The 19,244-nt window shown below is 37.4% G+C and overlaps 1 long non-coding RNA gene across 1 annotated transcript; it reads right to left on the bottom strand.

Annotated features, from left to right (window-relative positions):
• Positions 1–741: 741 nt before the first annotated feature.
• Positions 742–7,439, bottom strand: LOC120749169 (uncharacterized). Its single transcript, XR_005699564.1, has 2 exons — positions 7,242–7,439; positions 742–1,728 (listed from the first exon to the last, which is right to left on the bottom strand). It is a non-coding gene; the product is annotated as an uncharacterized LOC120749169 (long non-coding RNA).
• Positions 7,440–19,244: the final 11,805 nt, after the last annotated feature.

The raw sequence follows: 19,244 nt of genomic DNA, 5'->3' as shown, positions 1-19,244 counted from the left end.
TGTCCCACCTGTGTCTCCTCCCAATCTCCAATGCACCTCCAGTTTCCTTCCTAGTATGGCAGTAGGAAAAACAGAAAAGGCCTTGGCTCTGTCAGCCCTGCCCAGCAATATCAAAAAAATCTCTATATTTTCAATCCTGAGTTCAGCATGAATCCAAAACATAGCCCCATACCAGCCACTGTGAAGAAAATTAACTCTACCCCAGCTGAAAATGAGCAGTTTAAAAAACTTATCCCAATTTCCCCCTTTTCTCAAAAATGCTCTCTTATATTTTAATGAGAATAAAATTAGATACATTCTGCAAAAATAATATAGACATGCTTTATGTTCTACACATGACTAGTTTCAATGAAGTTAATGGATTTTAGTTGTTACCGGAGGTAAATGAGACTTCATTAAATGAGAAGGCTGCCTCTATTTAGAGGAAACAAAATTTAAGCCACACATCTAAAAGAAATGGGCTTGCTATAAACCATCTATTTTATTGTAATGTTATGGTTGAGCAATTAAATTAAAACCAAGGCCAAGAATGCACAGGAAATCAAATCTGATGAATCTGATCTTCAACTAGTGCAAACTCATACAGATTAACAAAAGTCAAAGATGCACTCTTTGAACCATATGACTCTTCGGTGAAACATTTCTATAGCAAAATAACCTAAACTTCCTTGTTTCTTGAATATCTTGAAATTAGTACATAGTTCCATATCCATGCTTTTTTTTTCTTTTTACATCTGGGTGATAATCATTAGAATCACTTGATCTGGATTGCAGCCCTTGAATATATCTCTGGCATGCCATTTACTAATGTTTCTCCAAGAAGATTATTCTAATGTACAAAATTCTAAGTGACTCCAAATAGCTACAGTAACTTTGAAAAGGCCATGAAATACATAATCTTTCTTCCCATTAGAAGTCTCTTAATTTCTCAGCTGAATAAATCTGGTCTTAAAACTTTGGAGGTTTTAAATTTGTGCACAGTGACAAACATGGCTTTGAAAGCTTCCAAATTACCTTGAAAGCTCTACTTTCATGAATAATTTTCCTTTGGACCTGACAATGAACTCAGCCTAAGTCCCATCAAATTCACCTGCTTGAGTACATCTTTTTATAAAATACTTAAAGAACTCATGTCCCCACTAAAATTCTAGTAACATCATCTTTTTTTTTTCTCTTCAAAAATCTGAAGCAGCATGTCAGCAATTTTGATCATGTACCAGACATTCTTGGTAGCAATACAGATTAATAACAAAAAATTCTCAAAACAAAACCTTTAAGCATTTTACTAAAAAGGGTATGTGCTTCTTTCCATTCATCTGTAGTGTAAACTAAGTAAAAACAAAAATATTCTTTTTAAAATATTGATGACTTCGAATATTATAAAGTCATGTGAAAGGTATTTGAGGTCTATACTGTGGAGTTATACTGTACAAGAGGCTTATCAGAAATATTTGCTTTGAAGTTTATCATGTGTCTGTCTGCTCGAGGAGAGTGGAGAAGGTGGGGGAAGGAGTTGCTCCAGATGTTGCAACAGAGATTCCCCTGCAGCCCCGGGTGTAGCCCATTGTGAGGCAGGTGTGCCCCTGCAGCCCATGGAAGCTGACATTGGGGCAGAGATCCACTTGCAGCCCATGGACAGCCCCAGGCCGGAGGAGATGGATGCCCAGAGAGGTCAGTGACCTCATGGAAAACATGTGCTGGAGCAGGCTTCTGGCAGGACCTGTGGATCTGTGGAGAGAGAAGTCCATGTTAGATAGTCCATGTTGGATCTAGTTTGCTGGCACAATTTGTGACCCTGTGAGGACCCAAGCTAGAGCAGCTGGTTCCTGAAGGACTACACCCTGTGGAAGGGACCAGTGCTGAAGTAGTGGGTGAAGAACTGCAGCCTGTGGGAATGGCTTAAACTGGAGAAATTCTTGGGGGACTGTTTCTGGTGGGAGAGACCCCCTGCTAGAGTAGGGGAAGAGTGTGAGGAGTCCTCCTGCTGAGGAAGAAGGAGCAGCAGAAAGAATGTGTGATGAACAAACGACAGCCCCCATTCCCTGTGCAGATGTTGGAGATAAGGTAGAGCAATAGGAAATAAAGCTGAACCTGGAGAGAAGGGAAGGCTCATTGGAAGGTGTTCTAACGTTTGGTTTTATTTATTACCACCCTACTCTGATTTGGTTGTAAACCAACTTTCCCAAGCTGAGTCTGTTTTTGGGTAATTGGTGAGTGAGGGTAACGCCCTGACTTTATCAAAACTATGAGCCTTTTGCTATATTTTCTCTTCCCTTTCCAGCTGAGATGGGGAGTGACAGCACAGCTTTGGGGGGCACCTGGAGTGCTGCCAGGGTCAACCCACGACAGGTAAGCTTGCTCTTTTTAGTTATATTCATACCTTCGATAAGCAAAGAAGTCTTCCTTTACTGAACACAACTGTATGCTAATTTTATCTACAGAAATATCTTTCTTTCACTTCCAAATTTAAAGACTTTTTTTGACCGCATGGAAAAGTTGCATACATAAATATACATTGGTTTATTTCCGAGAAATCTGCAGGCCACACAGGACCTTGTAACAAAGATATATCAGAGGCATGAAAGTGTTGAAAGTGTGTCTATATTCTGTACAACTTGTTTTTTTCACTTCAGCTGATGCAGAATTTCCCACTTCAAAATAGGATTTTTTTTCTATAAAAACTATAGGAACCTCTTCTCAAAGAGATAAGAGACCCATCCTTGCTCACCTTTCACTATGACCTCTGTGTGTGCTAGTTAGGGACAACGTCATGTTCATGCTCAATAGCTGCACTTGGAGACCTTTCCTGACATAGGTTCCAGTGAATCCCATACTTACTTGGATATCACAGAATGGTTATTTAAAATCTGTGGAATTAATTTCCTTTAAATTCAGTTTCTGTCATCATTTATTCAAAATTTATATTCAGCTCTGTGAATAATTTCATGTTGCTGATTGTTATCCATTTTTTTCCTCACTGTATGTGTTTAGCATAGTTGAAGTGGCCATGAAGTAGCAGTAAACCAAGATGTTTAACTTATATGACAGTCTTTACATCCTATATCTATGTTACCTGTGATCTAAAGGAGATTTGAGGATTTTCTGGAGCAGCAGATTAAGCCTGCTCCAACAGCAAGGTCTGCCTAAAGCCCAGGAAGATGGGTAAGCAGTCAGGCAGGTGCTGGAGACAGCTCAGGTATTTTAAGGTTAGGCTAAGACAGAACACGAAAGCCTGCACTATGAGTACTGGCTATGCTATCACATTTTAAAATATAATGCCACTGTGATGATCATCAAATAGTATGCCATTCAGGATTATTAACTTTTTAATGATTTATTGCTTGCAATACATTATGAGAAAGTTTGATCTCACAGTCCTATCTTAATTTGAATTGATTTTTCTTTGCTGTTAAAGAAATTACCACTTGAAAAGGCCTCAGTCAGGAGAGAGGAATGCACGTCAGTTTAGCAGAAACTGAAGGAAATAAACCCCACTTCCATCTGCATGTTGTAGGAGTTTGGCACTGAAGACAATAGTAGCACTCCTGAGTGGTTAGTCACAAGGATATCCAGCTATTAAAAAAAAAAGTTCAGATTTGGCTTTAATTCAGGAACAACAGTTTTTCAGCAGGACTGGAAAGGTTCAAAGCATAAAATGTTATTTTGATTGTGCCAGAAAGGGTTTAATTTACTCAGAACTCAGCACTAAGGTATGGTGCTCCACCCCCAACCCCACAAGTTTTGAGAGTAGATGCAGTTGTGCAGAATAATGGTCTAGATGTCTGCAAAAGGTAAAAAAAATTAATCAGCTTCATTGACCAATAGGAACACTCCTATTTATATTTTGCATTGTTCATTTACTATGAAATGCAAATATGCTCAAATCAAGCATATTGGAAGGAGTATTTTCTCTGTGAATGATGTTTTTATTGTTTAGAAGGAAAACTTTTCCCTGAAGCAGGTAATAAATTCACATTTTTTCCACACTTTTTTCATGTCTTTATCCTTTTTATTATGCACCCTACTAAGAATGTATATTAGTTTTCTACCAGCTTTATTTCTCATTGTTTCAAAGCTAATATTAACAGCCCTGTGATAAACTTTTTTGTTCTTCTAGACTAGTTTATTGGGTGGGTGCAAGAGACATTCCTAGGTATATGTTTCCAAGCAACAGTAGAAGTTTTATAGTTCTTGTTGCTACCTCTGTTTTTAAGTGGACAGATATATTTCTAAAATAATTGTTCCAGTTCTGGAGACTGTTTTGATTAAGACAGAAAGCTGCTAAATAGAAGGGTGCATTAATAGCTCACATGTTCAGGTATGACCTTTAAACCCCACTGACATGTATCAGCTTTCCCTCAAGGCTTCCAGCAGCACAATCCTCGAAGGCCAGCACATTCCAGCTTTATAACTTGGTTGCTCTACTACTTAATTATTTCTCCTCCTCCTGCAGATCATCTTCATGCTAGCCCTGTCCCACTAATGCTCATCACTGCTACTCCTGTGTAAAATTGGTAGCAGGGTATGTGCAGTCCCCTCTCCCTCTTCCTAACATTTTCTAAATTTACTGTTAGCTTTGGTAGTGATCATTCAAAATCTGTATTTTGTTTCTGGTTTCTACTTTTAATGGCAGCGCACATATATAATTATCATAGAATGGCATGGGTTGACTGGACCTTTAAAATAATCTAGTTCCAAGCACATTGCCATGGGCAGGAACACCTTCCACTAAATCAGGTTGCTTAAAGCCCCGTGCAGCCTGGCCATGGGCACTTTCAGAGACAGGGCATCCACAGCTTCTCTGGGCAGTGTGTTCCAGGTCCCCATCCCCCTCACAGTAAAGAATTACTTCCTAATATCTAATCTAAACCCAATCTCTTCCAGTTTAAAGCACGTATTTCTTGTCCTGCCATGCTTTTGTAAAAGTCTCTCTCCAGCCTCTTTGTAGGCCACCTTTATGTGTGGGAAGGCTTCTATAAGGTCTCCATAGAGCCTTCTCCTCTCTGAGCTGAACCATCCCAAACCCCTAAGCATTTTCTAACGAGAAAGGTGCTCCACCTCTCTAATCATCTTGGTGGCCTTCCTCTGGGGGAGTTCCCAAAGAAGTTCATGTCCTTCCTGTGCTGAGGGACCCCACAGCTGGATGCAGTGCTCCGCGTGAGAAGCACCATTACAGGTGGGAGTATTATATAAATTATAACTGTATAGAATCCAATATAAATTATATTTCCATAAAATCTATCTTCTCATGAAAGCTTGTTTTACTTTGACATCTTTTGTGAGAAAGAACTGACTACACATGTACAAGGTATTTGAATGTATTCGTGTGAGAGCTTATTCTGCAAATGTTCTTTGTGTGATAGAAACCCAGCTGTCTGACCTTTAAAGAACAAATTCTTTAGGAAATTATGCTTTCAGAAGGATACTGTTAAGGCAAGAAAAGCTGATGAATACAAAGCATGTGAAAACAGAGATTAGACTCAAACCTGGCTGTATTTTAGGTTGACGAAACCATTTTTTTTGTCCCTGCATAAGTCTGTTTCTTTGTGCTTTGTCTCTTTTAAACATCTAGCTTAGGAAAAGGAAAAAAGGACGCCAACACAGTTTATATGCTGTCACAACATAAAAAACTCAGGGCATTAAATCTGATTGTAAGTTTCCATGGCCCAGTGCAATTCTACTCATGGACTCTAATGTCTGCTTTTGATATTTGAGTGTGCTTGAGAGCCACTTAAATTTTCCACTCTGAGACATGAATTCTCACAATCTCTAAATGTCATGTGCCTGGCTGGAGCAAGGGAAGCACTCAGGTGAGGCAGGAATTCAGTGAGGCAGCAGCAGCTGACAACAGAGGACAGCTGAGATTTTGAACAGGGTTGGGAACAATTGTACAGCCCTGAGGCTGTGATAGATAAAGCAGAGCCATGTCACAGCCCCCAGAACTTGCTAGAATGGCTCAAAGCTCAGTTCAGACTTGCTGCCAAAACTCTTACCTAGTTTATCAGCCAGGTTTTGCTGAAGAGTGAGCTATGTTCTGTCATAGCTGTATTACTGGCAGCATCCATGACTCTTATTTTAGAATGAATTGCACTAGGTAATGACAGCTTGTCAGCTGCCTGAGATTGAAAATAGAAGAGCAACAGAGAGAAATTCTGAATAAAATGCCTTTTTTTTTTAATTTATTTGAGCCTTGTATGACTCAGATACAAGCCTGAAAATATGTAACAGCAAAATGAGTGCCCTCCTTCTTACCTAAGGCTGGGAAAATTAAGTGCTAGGGACACAGATAGGGAGACCGACACAGAGAAAACTCACTGTATTATCCCAAAGACATTTCCCATGACACCTCTACTTGTCCAGATTAGGACAACTGACCTCTGTTTCTACAACCCACAACCTTCTTCTAGGTGCCCCAATCCACCCAGAAAGTCTGAGATAAGAGATGAATTTGTGCTAGACATAGAGTGATATCTTTTCTTGCACTGATTTCCTTTGCAACTGAGACCAAAAACTTAGGAATCAAAGTTATAATTTGAACATAACATAAATGTCAATTTAAGAAAAAAAGACAGATGGCTTGATACAATCTCCTTGTAAAATAATAAAAAATCTTGCCCCAAACCACTTCTTAACATTAATGTTTCCTCTCTTCTCACACTATTAGTACATTCAGAAAGTTGAATGTGCAACCTGTCCTATCCTCGCCCTGTAGAGCGAGGAAATGTATTTATACATCACACAAAAGACATTTTGGTGTTCTTTAATCTGTAAGAGAAATTATCCTAAGGATAGCAGTCGTAAGAGAATATGGCTGCCAACCTTAGAGTGTGAATTGCACTTCTTTGTATTATGCTGAACCATCTTAAAAACATGGCAATGAAAAGTTAAGATTCCCCTTCTCTGTTTATCTAATGATAATGTGTTACATTTACCCTGGCATACTCAGAATATGTACTTTTCAGAACAGGTAGAAATCATCCCTTTTTCCCAGGTGATGACATCACACTGAACTTACATAACACAATGTGAGAAAATACAAACTTTCTTGGAGTCATTTGATGAGTGCAACTGAAGGATGCAGGGCAGAAAGGATTTATGTATGAAGATACCTAAATAATGATTTTGATAGCAATGAGGGAGTGTTGCCATCAATGAGATAGCCACAGCACTCAAGAATGCTCCTTTAAAAGCTTCAAAGGGCTCCAAGCACCAGTGCCTTGTTATCTAAAAGTCTTTCATACCTTTTCTATGTTGCAGTCCCATGAGTAATTCCACACAGCTCTTGCTCTTTCTCTCCTTCTTCCACCTTTCTTCTGCATTTCCAGCTTGCTTCCTCCTGTCCCTGGCATGGCTGCCTAACCTTGTCTGTCCTTGCATGTCATCTTACCCTTTCTATCCCTCACACAACCTCCTATCCCTTCCTCTTCACAGCACAGCCACCAGACTCCAACTGACTCCTCTACCAGCTAATTCCCTCTTTTATCACACCCATAGCTGTGAGGGCAAGGCTGTTCCCACTCGTTGATAATTAACACAGCTGCAATGTATGGGGGGCAAGATTGCCTTTAGCACTATCTCTATCTGTCTTCCCAAAAGCGAGCACAAGGATACTGAGCAGTATAGAGAGGGCCTAGGTAAATACAACAGAGGAAAATGATGAATCAGAAAATATTACATGGGCTATATATAAGGAATATTCTCAGGAAGAAAATCCTGCCTATTATTAATAATAATTTTACACATTTGCCTCCAAAGAAGTTTACTAAAGTGCTGCTGAAAATTAAAGGAAAAAAATATTTGAGATATATGATAGGGACATTCCAAAGTGTCATGGGCTCAGCCAAATTTTTATTGATATCATTCAGAGTCCATATGGAAAAATATGGGCTTGTGTTTACCTCTTTCTTTCTCACTATGACAACAACTTTTATTTCTTTTCAGCCATACCTTTCTTGCAGATTATTTTTCTCTCCAGATACTACCTCTAGTGAAACATCGTTTAGGCTTCTTTTTCTCTTTTGTCTATGTTCCTTCTGTGGACAAAGGTATAATTCCTGGTTTTACACCAGCTTTATGGTTATTGCTCAATGGAAGATTTTGTGAGGCAGAAAACTGCATAAGAATTTATGATTTTTGGAGCACGTTTCACTAGAAAATTATGGTGTCCTATAGTAATAAAAAAGCTTTCTCTGTGATATGGGGATGTAAACTGCACATTTTAGGAAAGTTTTTCTCTCTTAATGTCTTTTTCGAGTTACATTTTTTTAGGAAGCAGAACTATATTTTTCCTCCTTTCTGTACCTGTTTTCATTATTTTCCTCCATTTTCTCTCCCTACTTCTTTATTCCAGTAATTTCTTGCCTTCTGCAATACTTCTCAGCAGAGTTCAGTGCATTGCATCATTTATCCAGAAATCAGTTTAAGGTGACAGTGATAATTTAAGTCAAACACTGTATTTGTTCCTTTTGCCAGGGAGAATATGTGATAACACCCATTCTCATGGAACTTTTTATTTTTCCACTGCAGCCCACACAATGAGCCATCACAGGAGGAAGGTCAGGAGGAAGGCTGAAAGACATCCTTGAACTTCTTCACCAGGCAGTTGCTACTATACTCCCGTGAAAACTTCTTAACTCCTTATCTCTTTGAGCACTGACTGTGATTTCTTTTCAGCTGGCTTTCCGATCCTCTTCCTGGCTTGGTCCTTTTTCACTCTGCTGAAACTTTAGGTCACATAAATTGATTCCACCAGTGAAATATATCATGTTTTCCTGCTTCTCAGTTTCTTGCCCCAAACTCATATTACAAATTAAATATATCTGATTTACAGTGTCTGTCACTTTTTATTTTCCCCTTTTCTTCTCACCTGAAAAATTTCTGTGGGAGTGGACTGCTGATGAAAATTTTTAATATGCTCTGAAGATCATGTATTTCTGAAATTACTGTTGACACTCTCAAAATCACAAAGCACATTTTAAATCTCCCCCTAAAAACTTGACTATTTTCTGACAAAGAAAGAGGCATTCAAGTGATTTTTGGGCATGTATTTTTAGGAATTAAAAAAAAATCAACTTTATTTATTAAAGCATTAATAAAAGAGAAAAATAAATCTAAGAAAAATCAAACTGGCTTTGGTAAGTAAAATTGATTTGTTTTTCTTTACTAACTGTGACTAAAGATTGTTTTAAACTGATGTTATTCTGGCTGATAGAATGTGGGCAAAACATAAAAGTGTTTTAGACAGGATTCAGGTTGTATTTTGACTTAACATTAGCCTGTTTAGAGTCTGAATACTTCAAAGCCTCCAAGAGAAAACAAGTATCCTGTACCATTTCCAGAGAATAACTCACTGAATCCTTTCAAAGTTCAAAACACCTAAAGTTTCTCAATTCTTTGCATTTATTACTTGTACTGTAACATACATTTCTGAAAATAACAGATGTTGTTATTAGACCACAGCTTAGTAGTTACAGCTTTTGATTTCCGGTAATAAGAAAAAAAGAACATTGTTTTGTATAAAGAGACACTTACAAAAATACTAAAATGTGATTCTGGAAAAGAATTCCTCCTCAGAATCTTATTATTAAGTGTAGCATCGTGCTACTGTGTGTCCCTGGGAGTGACCTGCACCTTTAGGGTCTGGTGCGCTCTGCTAATAAAGGGTTGACGGTAAAGGCGAGGACACAGGGTCCCATTTGGAAATCTGACTGCTGCTTATTGTCTTGTGTACAGCCTCATATGTGCTCCTGTGCCCTAAAATGGGGCCAAGGATCCAGGGCTTTATACCAGAGAACATGGGTGGTCTTGAGGTTCAGGGTCCAGTGGGGATGGGGAAAAAATGGTTCAGAGGGGTGGCCAGGAACAAGGGGCACTTGGCCAGGAACAAGGGAATCTCAGGGGTGTGGTACTGCAGCAAAATTAACCCATTGAAGTCCAAGGCAAGGAGGAACACTCTGGCAGGTGTGCGTGTATGGTAACAGGGTGACATAAACTTAGCAAACCAATAGAACAACAAAACCTAGGAAATATTAACAAGTGTCTGCAAAGGTCCATGGGATGAAAGTTTTCCTTGGCATGATCTAAAAGGGTATCTTTCCCATAATTAAGTTTTCATGACGTTTTCATAAAGAAAATACAAATTTCATTGTTTGCTTTGATGTTAGAACCATGAGGAATCGATGATATTGCTGGAGACATAATGCTAAATAGAAGGTAATACTCGGCTATTTTAAGGCAGTTTGAATAGTGGCCCTTTCCAGAATCATGCACAGGTGTCAGATTCCTACAGAATTATCACCCTGCCAAATTTGACACAAATTCTTACCAAAACCAGAAGTGACCTTATGGCTGCAAAAATGGGGATGCATTTGGTCTCTTTTGCAAGATGAATCCATGCAAATATTTTTGTATTCCTTCTCTTAATGTCCCGGAGAAGTGCCTTTCTGAAGGAGAAATTCATTAGGTTACTGAACTCTACAAATAAGAAAAGTCTTCCTACATGAGCTTTATTTCATCTGGGTGAACAGCTTCTTATACTAATAACCTAAAACAAATGACAGGTAGGTAGGTATACAAAATGACTCTTTAATGAACTGCCACAATATAGTGCAGTAGAGACCTCAGAGTTACTGACATACAAATCCCCTTTATACTGTCTGAACAATTACACTGGATTTGTGACTGACAACTGTGGATAAATATCTTAGTTTGTAATGTAGCGAGACTTGGGGGTTAGGGCTGAGAAGTCCATTAAATGCCACCACACCAATTCCTCTTCTCCGTGCATTTTTTATCATTCAAGGGAGAGAAGAGTTTGACATCTTTTGGGTACCAAAAATGTCAATGTGTGTACATGGTCTATTATTTTGCAAAAAAATCATACTTTCTCCAGTTTCTGTGGGACTTAGTAATTCCAGCTAGATAATTTGCCTTTAGCCCATTTGTTTTACAAGTAGAGTACTCCAATGTATGTTGGGAAAGCTAAATTGCCTCTTTTTCTTGCTGACTGGAACTTGGAAATGGTTCTTGTTGAAATGAAAAGATATCCTCCCTACAATATCTTCAGATATCTCAAGTCACATAACAGTGTTATTTGGAATACATAGTTTTATACATGGTGTTAAATCTGATTAATATATTACTATTACTCGAGTGCTTCTGAGTGCTATGATTTCTAAATCACACCTACCGCACATCTGGGTCTGTACCATAGACCCATCGAATAGGTCAGGTTGGAAAGAACAAGATCTTTGAGTCCAGCCGTTACATGGTAGTTGGGGTATGGGGCTCTCCACAGGCTCCAGGTGGATCTCTGCTCCAGTGTGGGCCTCCGCAGGCTGCAGTGGCACAGCTGCCTCACCATGGTCTGTCGGCACCATGGGCTGCAGAGGAGCCCGTATTCCAACCTCTGGAGCACCTCCTCTGCCTTCTTCACCTTGGTGTCTGCAGGGCTCTTTCACTCATGTGTTCTGACTTCTGTCTTCTCTGGCTGTAGCTGTTTCTCTGCAGTAACCTCTTTCTCCTTCCTCTGCATTATCCAGAGAGGCACCAGCACTGATGGGCCCCTCTGTCTTGGATCTGGCTGGCATCGGCTCGGTCAGACATGGGGGAAGCTTCTGGAAGCTTCTCACAGAAGTCACTCTTCCAGTCCCTCACTGATAAAACCTTGCCACATAAACCCAATGCACTAAGGCAAGGAATTTCACTTTTCTGGAACTTTGAAAGAATAAATGGAAAATATTTGCCTCCTAGGTTTGGATTTTTTTTAGTATTGCTTAAATTTTCTTCTGAGGAAAACATATTTAAACAGAAAAAAGAGCTTTGTAAAAACCAAGTGAGTTTTTAAACTTGAATTGTCTGGTTTTCAGTAGTGCAACTATTGATGGGCACCTGAAAAAAGTTCTTGAGTGAAAAAGAACTCATGACCAAAATTCTAAATTCTGGATCATACTACTGATTTTAACCGTTACTCTAAATTTAAGCATGCATGCACATATGAGTTCTGAAGGCTTAAAACTGGCATATCTGCTTAAATTGAAGCACATATTTTGTTTTGGAATTAATTGAGTTTGGGATGAAATACCCGACTTAATAAGAGAATATTTGTTCTGAAAGTTGTGTTCCATCCTGTCTGTTGACTGAATTTCAGAAATTCTGCATTATACTTGAAAAGAAAGGTCCAAAAAACTACCTGAATCCTCACGTCACTTGACCAGGGAACTTTGTGTCTGAGAATAAAGGTCTGCAGCCATGACTTCTGGAGCTTTGTTTCTGTCATCATCAACCCCCTACTTAGCTTTCATTCACCTTCTTTCTCTGTAGTAGGGGAAGATTTTTCAATAGAATGACAAATAATTGCCAAGGCTCATGAGATGTTGTTGGCAATTTGTGTTGCCAGATAACCAGATGCACATTTCATATTTTTTTTAATCCAGAGCATTATCAGTTTTCATTGATGGATAAATAAAATCTCTGGGCTTCTGGAACATGTAGACGAGGGCAGTAATACTTCTGGTCTTAGTGCCAAAATAACAATTTTTTCAGGTGGCATTATTAGGAAATAGGAAATAGTTGTTTTGAGGTGGTTTTTTTTCAGTACATACTCAAAGGTGCTGTGCTAGGCTCAGGCAACTTTAATATTTGGTTTCACTGTCAGGCAAAATTCAACTATTTAATTTCTACTGTTGAAGAATGAAGAGTTCTCAATTATTCTTTATTTACAAAACTCCATTTTCAGAGATCAAAACTGCACTCTGAGAGAAATATGGCTTCAATTTGTCCCTTGGATGGAGTGGTTTTATCAACAAACAGAATTTCTTGTAAAATGTATCCTGCAGAGAATATAAAAAATAAAATTTTAATGTTTTTCTAAATGCTCCATCTGATTGATATATTCCCAGTAGTGTTTTAACTGCTTCATTGCTATGACTTTTATGTTAATTTTGACAGCAGAAGTTTTACACTTTTGCAAAGCAAAATGAGAGAGTTTAGAGTAAAGTATCTGATATTTGGTACTGAAAATAAAAGGAAAAATTCTGTCCCCTCTGGTGCCATTACCAACTGGATGTTTGACAGGAATCCAGTGAGCACTTCTACATTTTATTCTACTAGTTCATTGTGATCATTTGTTTCTGCAGTGTTTGACTATTTATTTCTTTTTTTTATCAATATGGAACTGTTTAGAATTAATTTGCCAGGAGATTTCTATTTTGAGTTGATTATATCTATTCATTACACACTTCAGGGACTTAATTCAGTCCCCAGATTTGCTGTAAAAGCTCCTTATGAACTTTAGGGAATCCTCAGGTAAATTAAGTTGTCCTAGCTCTACTGGCTTAAATGGAAATATGATAATCTGTGGTTAAATATCTCTACCCCAACAACTGTTAACTTTAACATATGAAGATCCAAATCACTAAGAAAATACACATTGCTGTCACAACTCAACCCAAAAAACAAAGCAAGCTGACATCTGCAGTTATTTATGGTTGTTCATTTCATATGAGGTTTTTTACCAGACTTGGGGAACATACATATTTGCCCTAAAGTCTGAGAAAGTTATACTTAAGAGCTTAAAGCAATCAGTTAGTTATGGGCATTCTTTCATGGTGTATTCCTGCCTTCTGTCTCTTCTTTTACATTAATAATGTAGGTTTAGTTCATAATGTCTTATTTATTGACTAAGGACTTTAATTTTTTGTGTGTTGCATTATTGTTTCTCATTTTCTTAAAAGAGAAAAAAAAAAAAGTGTGTTTCTAGTGTACAGAAAACTAGACCAAGTGCGATGAAGCTCATCAAATATTCAAACATATTCCAGCTCTGAATAAAATAGAACTTGATTTCATTGCATGTAGGTTAAACGTTGTTGTTCCATCCAAAGAAGTCTCTAAGATTTTCTTTCCACACTTATCTTTCATCACACCATACCACAGTACTGCTGGAGAGCCAGACAGAAAACAAAACCAGGTTCTTGAGCACATGATTAAACAAGGGCTGGCTTTCCCAGCAATGAAAACCTAATTTGTTAGTTCATATGCATGCAGTCTGAAGCAGCAAAGAAGAATAACATTGTAACATTTTGATTTGATATCAAATAGGAAATATGATATTTGTTGCTTTGTTACGAACTTGCTAGAAAAACCACTGAGTAATATAATCGAATTAAAATAAATGGAGGAAAATCCCTTGGAATATAAAATTTAAATCATCTGAATACACAGAACTGAAATAAGTGAGATAAATCATACCTTACAAATAAGGGTTTCTCTCAGCTGGCTTTCAGGTCAGCCAGATTTAATGCTTGGGCCTAGGCAGCTATATTGCTGATGCCTACAACAAGGTTGGAGAAATCCTACTACATCAGATAAATGCATCAGAATCTTTCCTTCTGTAGCAGCAGATTATTTTTGTCCTGTCATATCCTGGTTTATGAGCACTTCAAGTAGCATATAAAAAAAATTATTTCCTGACAAATTATTGAAAGTTCATTTCTGTTTATAATGGGCCACCTCAGAGAACACAAATTAATCGTCTGCCTGTGGACTTGTGGTCAGGTATCCCTGCATCCTAAGCAGATGACATGTTTCAGCATAATGAAAATTAGCCAGGCTTTAAAAATACTGAAGACATTTCACACAGATTAAAATTTTTTTAAAAGTAAGCACAATCTCTGGGACAATAGTTTGAAAATTGCAGTATTTGTAATAATGTACAAGCGAAGGGGCAGGCCAGGCTGTTTCAGAACTTACTATTTTATCTCTGACCATTCTATTATAATATGGAAGTTCTATCTTTTACTGTTATACTGCTGTTAGGAGTAAGTGGTATATTATTCTGATCCCACAGACATTTATATTTGTGACACGATTCACTTCACAGATATAAGTTTCTTGGCCTTTTCAGTAAATTGCCTTCAAAGACGAGTTTTAAAAAATTCCTTATCAGCATATCTTAAAGTAAAATTGATCATAGTTTAGTTTACCAGTTTTTCAGCATGCAAATTGCAATCAGATGCTTGAAATATAATTAATTAATTAATCCTGCTGATTTTTTAAATGCAGGTAAAGAAATTTACCACAGTACTTTTCAAGCCTTGGAACATTCCTAGTACTTAAGATTACATTTTAATTTTTTAATAAGAATGCCATTTGCCTTCTCCTGAGCTGTAAAATACTGGACACCCATTGCACAGCTTGAGGGATTTTGATTTTAAATATTTTTTGCCAAAACCCATGTCCATTGACACAGATTATAGCTCATTAAAAATGTGTTTCTGAATCCCTTTCAGAAGTGTTTCCTGTAAAAAATTGAGATTAAATAGAGTGTATAATCAAAACAAATTCCCCCATGCAAATCTCATAGTTTGGAAAGTTCCTCTATGCTTTTCTCCTCCCACACTTAAATCAAAGTGGATTTAAGAGAGAAACAAAAAAATCCTCAGCATTTTCTTCTGCCTCTGCTTGTAATTTTTGGCAGATCCCTAGTTGTCATTCACAGGAGTATTGTATGTCCAGAATTTGTCAATTTTTTTGTTTGCTGGTAATTAATGCAGTGTTAGCTAAATACTCTATAGAATCTTGGGAGTTATACTATTAATACAGTGTTTCACAGTACATATTAAATCACAAAAAAAAAAAAAAAAAAAAAAAGGAAAAAAAGTGTTCTGGTATTTTTTATTAGTTCCAGAGATGTTTCAGTAATACACTATTTAAAATCACTACAATTATTAATAAAATCAAAATTAACTGTGGTGTCATATGAAAGTTTATATGCATCAAAAAACTTTTATTTATTCAAATGAATGATTGGTTGATTTTTCAGCATTATTTATTTTAAGATGACAAAACCAGTCAAAAGTGTCAACTAACTGAACTGCTTTGCATGGGCACCCTTAGAATTTACAAACCATGTCCTTTTCCTAACTGTGGCATTTAACTGTAGTTCCACTAGCAAGAGACTGCAGTTCCACCTCCCAGGACACTGATTCCCTTTTGCTTGGGGTGCAGAAGACAGCATGGCTCTCAGGTGAGTTCATGGGTTCAGCTGGAAGCCTTCAGTGAATGTCAGGTAATGCCTTCCCTCTTGCACACCAGCGCTTCGGGAGGGCAAGTGCTTTGGAAAGAGAGGTTCCTGCAGCAGGTGGTCTGCATGGAGATGCTCCTGAGTGCACTGTCCCTGACCCACTAAATAACCACGAGCATATGCAATCTCTGTAAGAAGTGAATTTAAATGTACGTTCAATCATGTTTAAAAATACTCTGCAACTGCAGGACTCAAAATTCTCTGCCCATTGCATCTTCTAAGAGATCCCTCTAAACTTTGTGACAGTTTTGTATCATTTAAGTAGCTTTCTATTAAATAGTTCTGCAGGCTTTGTAATCTATACAAGCCCTTACGTTAATCTTGGGGGCCCTCGTTCACATTTTGACAAACTGCAAACCTGTCTTAGGGTTTGTGTTGAGCTCTTATGTTGAGTTTAGAGGATTGAACTATTGCTCCAGTTTGAGTATGGCTTGGTTTGGGTTTTTTGGCACTTTTTGGTTTATTTATTTTGTTTAATAGCTGGTTCTCATTCATGTAACAGACACTAAGGTTTTGTGGTGGGACAAGAGACTTGCATTATTACTCATCTTTGAGGAATCTCAGACATAATAGTGAACAGATTATCTGTGTTTTTTGTCTGCTTGTTTGTAAAACAAACAAGTGGGGTTTAGATATTTCTGCAGAGCCATATAATTTAAGCCTGTAAATTACGATTGGGGTGTATAAAACTGTCTGTTTTCTTGTTCTGTATCAATTCCTGAAACAAACGTATTTCCTGACAGAAACAGAAAGGATCCTGCAGCAATCTGTCTGTCAAAAGATTGGTCATATAAATCCTTCACTGAAGTATGTGTATATTTATGATCTTTATAGATTACTCAATAACATTTGTTGAATTAATGTGCTTATAGTTTACAGCAGGAATACTTCCTACTCATCTATTGCAGAAAATCTTTCATCTGTTTTAAAACAAAAAATAATCTGGATTTTAAAATTTACAAGAAACTGCTTTCAAATTACCTCCTAACACTAACAATCTCCAGGTCCACTGTATGTCAGCTGTCTAGATTGCTTATAGTCCAAACTATGGAGAGCAGTGGACATGCTGAAAAATACCTTTCTCCTGACCAAAGAAAAGATGATATTTCATACCATAAATACTTTCTTTTGCAACTTTTATCTTTAAAATGTAGATATTAAGCAGAAGTTGTTTTTTTAAAAAACTAGCCCTTTCAGTGTAGTCTTAGAGAGCAGGTAAAGATTACAAAAATATCTCAACAAATAACATTACATCACCTTAAAACCCAAATATATACCTGTATGGTGAGGTCTGTTCACAGTCTGAGTGATCCTTTGAACTTTTTACTCCCCCAGAATTTCTCATCTAGAGAATGAGATTAATTAAAGAGCCAAACCACATAATCCAGATGGGTTTTTGGCTCCGGCGGTCCAGTCATTCAAATTCCTGTCTGGACTTCTGTAATTCCTTAAAGCTTGTGTCTGAGCCCACAATCCTTGCAAATATTTCACTAAGTACAGAAACAAGCAGTAGTGTTGTTTTCATAGAATTGTAGAATCACAGAATGGTTTGGATTGGAAGGGACCTTGGAGACAACCTCGTTTTAAGCCCCCTGCCATGGGCAGGGACATCTTTCACTAGACCAGGTTACTCAAAGCCTCATCCAAACTGGCCATGAACTGAGACAAACATGACTTCTCTCGACATTGTGTTCCAGTGTCTCACCAACCTCACATCATACTTTTCTTCACAATATCTAACCTAAATCTGCCCTCTTTCAGTTGAAAGTCCTTCCACCTGCTCCTGTCATTACACTCCCTTGTGTACCTATTCTCAGATGCTTCCATTCATCTTTGGACCTTCCACAGAGTGGCTCTGCTCACAAATAAGATTTTGTGAGTTTTGCAATGCAAGCAGCTTTTCTCCAAATTGTGTTCACAGTTAGAAAGTCATCTGCTTTAAAGGTTAAGTCATACCTTTGTGACACAGGGCTACCTGTAAAACAAAGGTCTCTGAAGCCTTACAAGATGAAATATAATGGGATATTTTCAGACTCTGCAGCGTCAAAACAAATATAATATTCACTGTTTTGGTTCATTACTTCTGTAGGTAGAGCTGTGGGTATGAAGGAAGAAAGCATATTAAAAATAATTTTCTTTTTTTTTTTTTTAAGAGAGAATTTGAAAGAAGGTAAGAGTAAAGGGAGATAACAATAAAAGTGTAATAAAAATGAAGGGAAAAATGGTGAAAGTAAGGAGAAAATAACAATAAAACCCAGAGAAGTTGTATTGAATATTTGTACAGAGGAAAAAGAGACAACCCGCCCTATTATTGTTATGAAAGCGTCCAGGTGTGTGAATTGAAAGTATAGACATATTAAAAGATGAAGAAGGGATGTGAAAAAATCTTCTTAGTCATGCAATGATTACCATGATCAATGCTGCACACATGATTGTAATTAATTCTGGTATTTAAACTGTCCTCTCTGTGGCAAAGAGGGAATATTGATTTAAAATATTTTGAGCTTGTAGCAAGTGGATAACAGTCTCTTCTTCAAATAACCAAGATGCAGAAGATGGAAGGATTTTACAGAAAAAAAAAAAAAAAAGTCCAATTTCCAAGTTGTTGAGAGAGAAAACCTAAAGTTCATAGCCTGCCTTGTCTTTATTCAAATATGAATGAAACAAGTTTGTTGTGTTGATTCTTATGGGACTTTTTCTCACAACATCTCTTCTGCTAGAAAATCCTATTCATGCTTCCAGTTCTATCAGCAAGGCACAACTTAAGTAATTTTAGCTCACTGATATAACTCTAAAAAAACCACTGTATATTTAGAGACAGGTCTCTTGCAAATACAAAGAGGTTAGCAAATAAGATAATGAGCACTCTTTCACTATCATGGTATCTAGTGAAGAAAATAATTACTATTGCCCACACTGTAAGGGAAGTACATTAAAAAAATGTGCAACAGTTAAGTGACTTTCTCAGGGATGATGATGGAGTAAATTTTATCTGATCTATACAAAAAAATCACTTTCCAATTCCAACATGCAATAAATACAGTAATATTCTGTGTAGATAGCCACATGAAGAGTTGTGTATTATTGAGAGACATTTAAAGTTCAATACCCTCTTTCCAGCAAAACAGCAGAATATCATCAGTTTCCTTAACCTTTTTTTTAC

This window comes from Hirundo rustica, chromosome 2, assembly GCF_015227805.2.
Source record: "Hirundo rustica isolate bHirRus1 chromosome 2, bHirRus1.pri.v3, whole genome shotgun sequence".
Lineage (NCBI taxonomy): Eukaryota > Metazoa > Chordata > Aves > Passeriformes > Hirundinidae > Hirundo > Hirundo rustica.
Note: the sequence above shows the minus strand (reverse complement) of the source record. Positions and strands in the feature narration are given on the sequence as shown.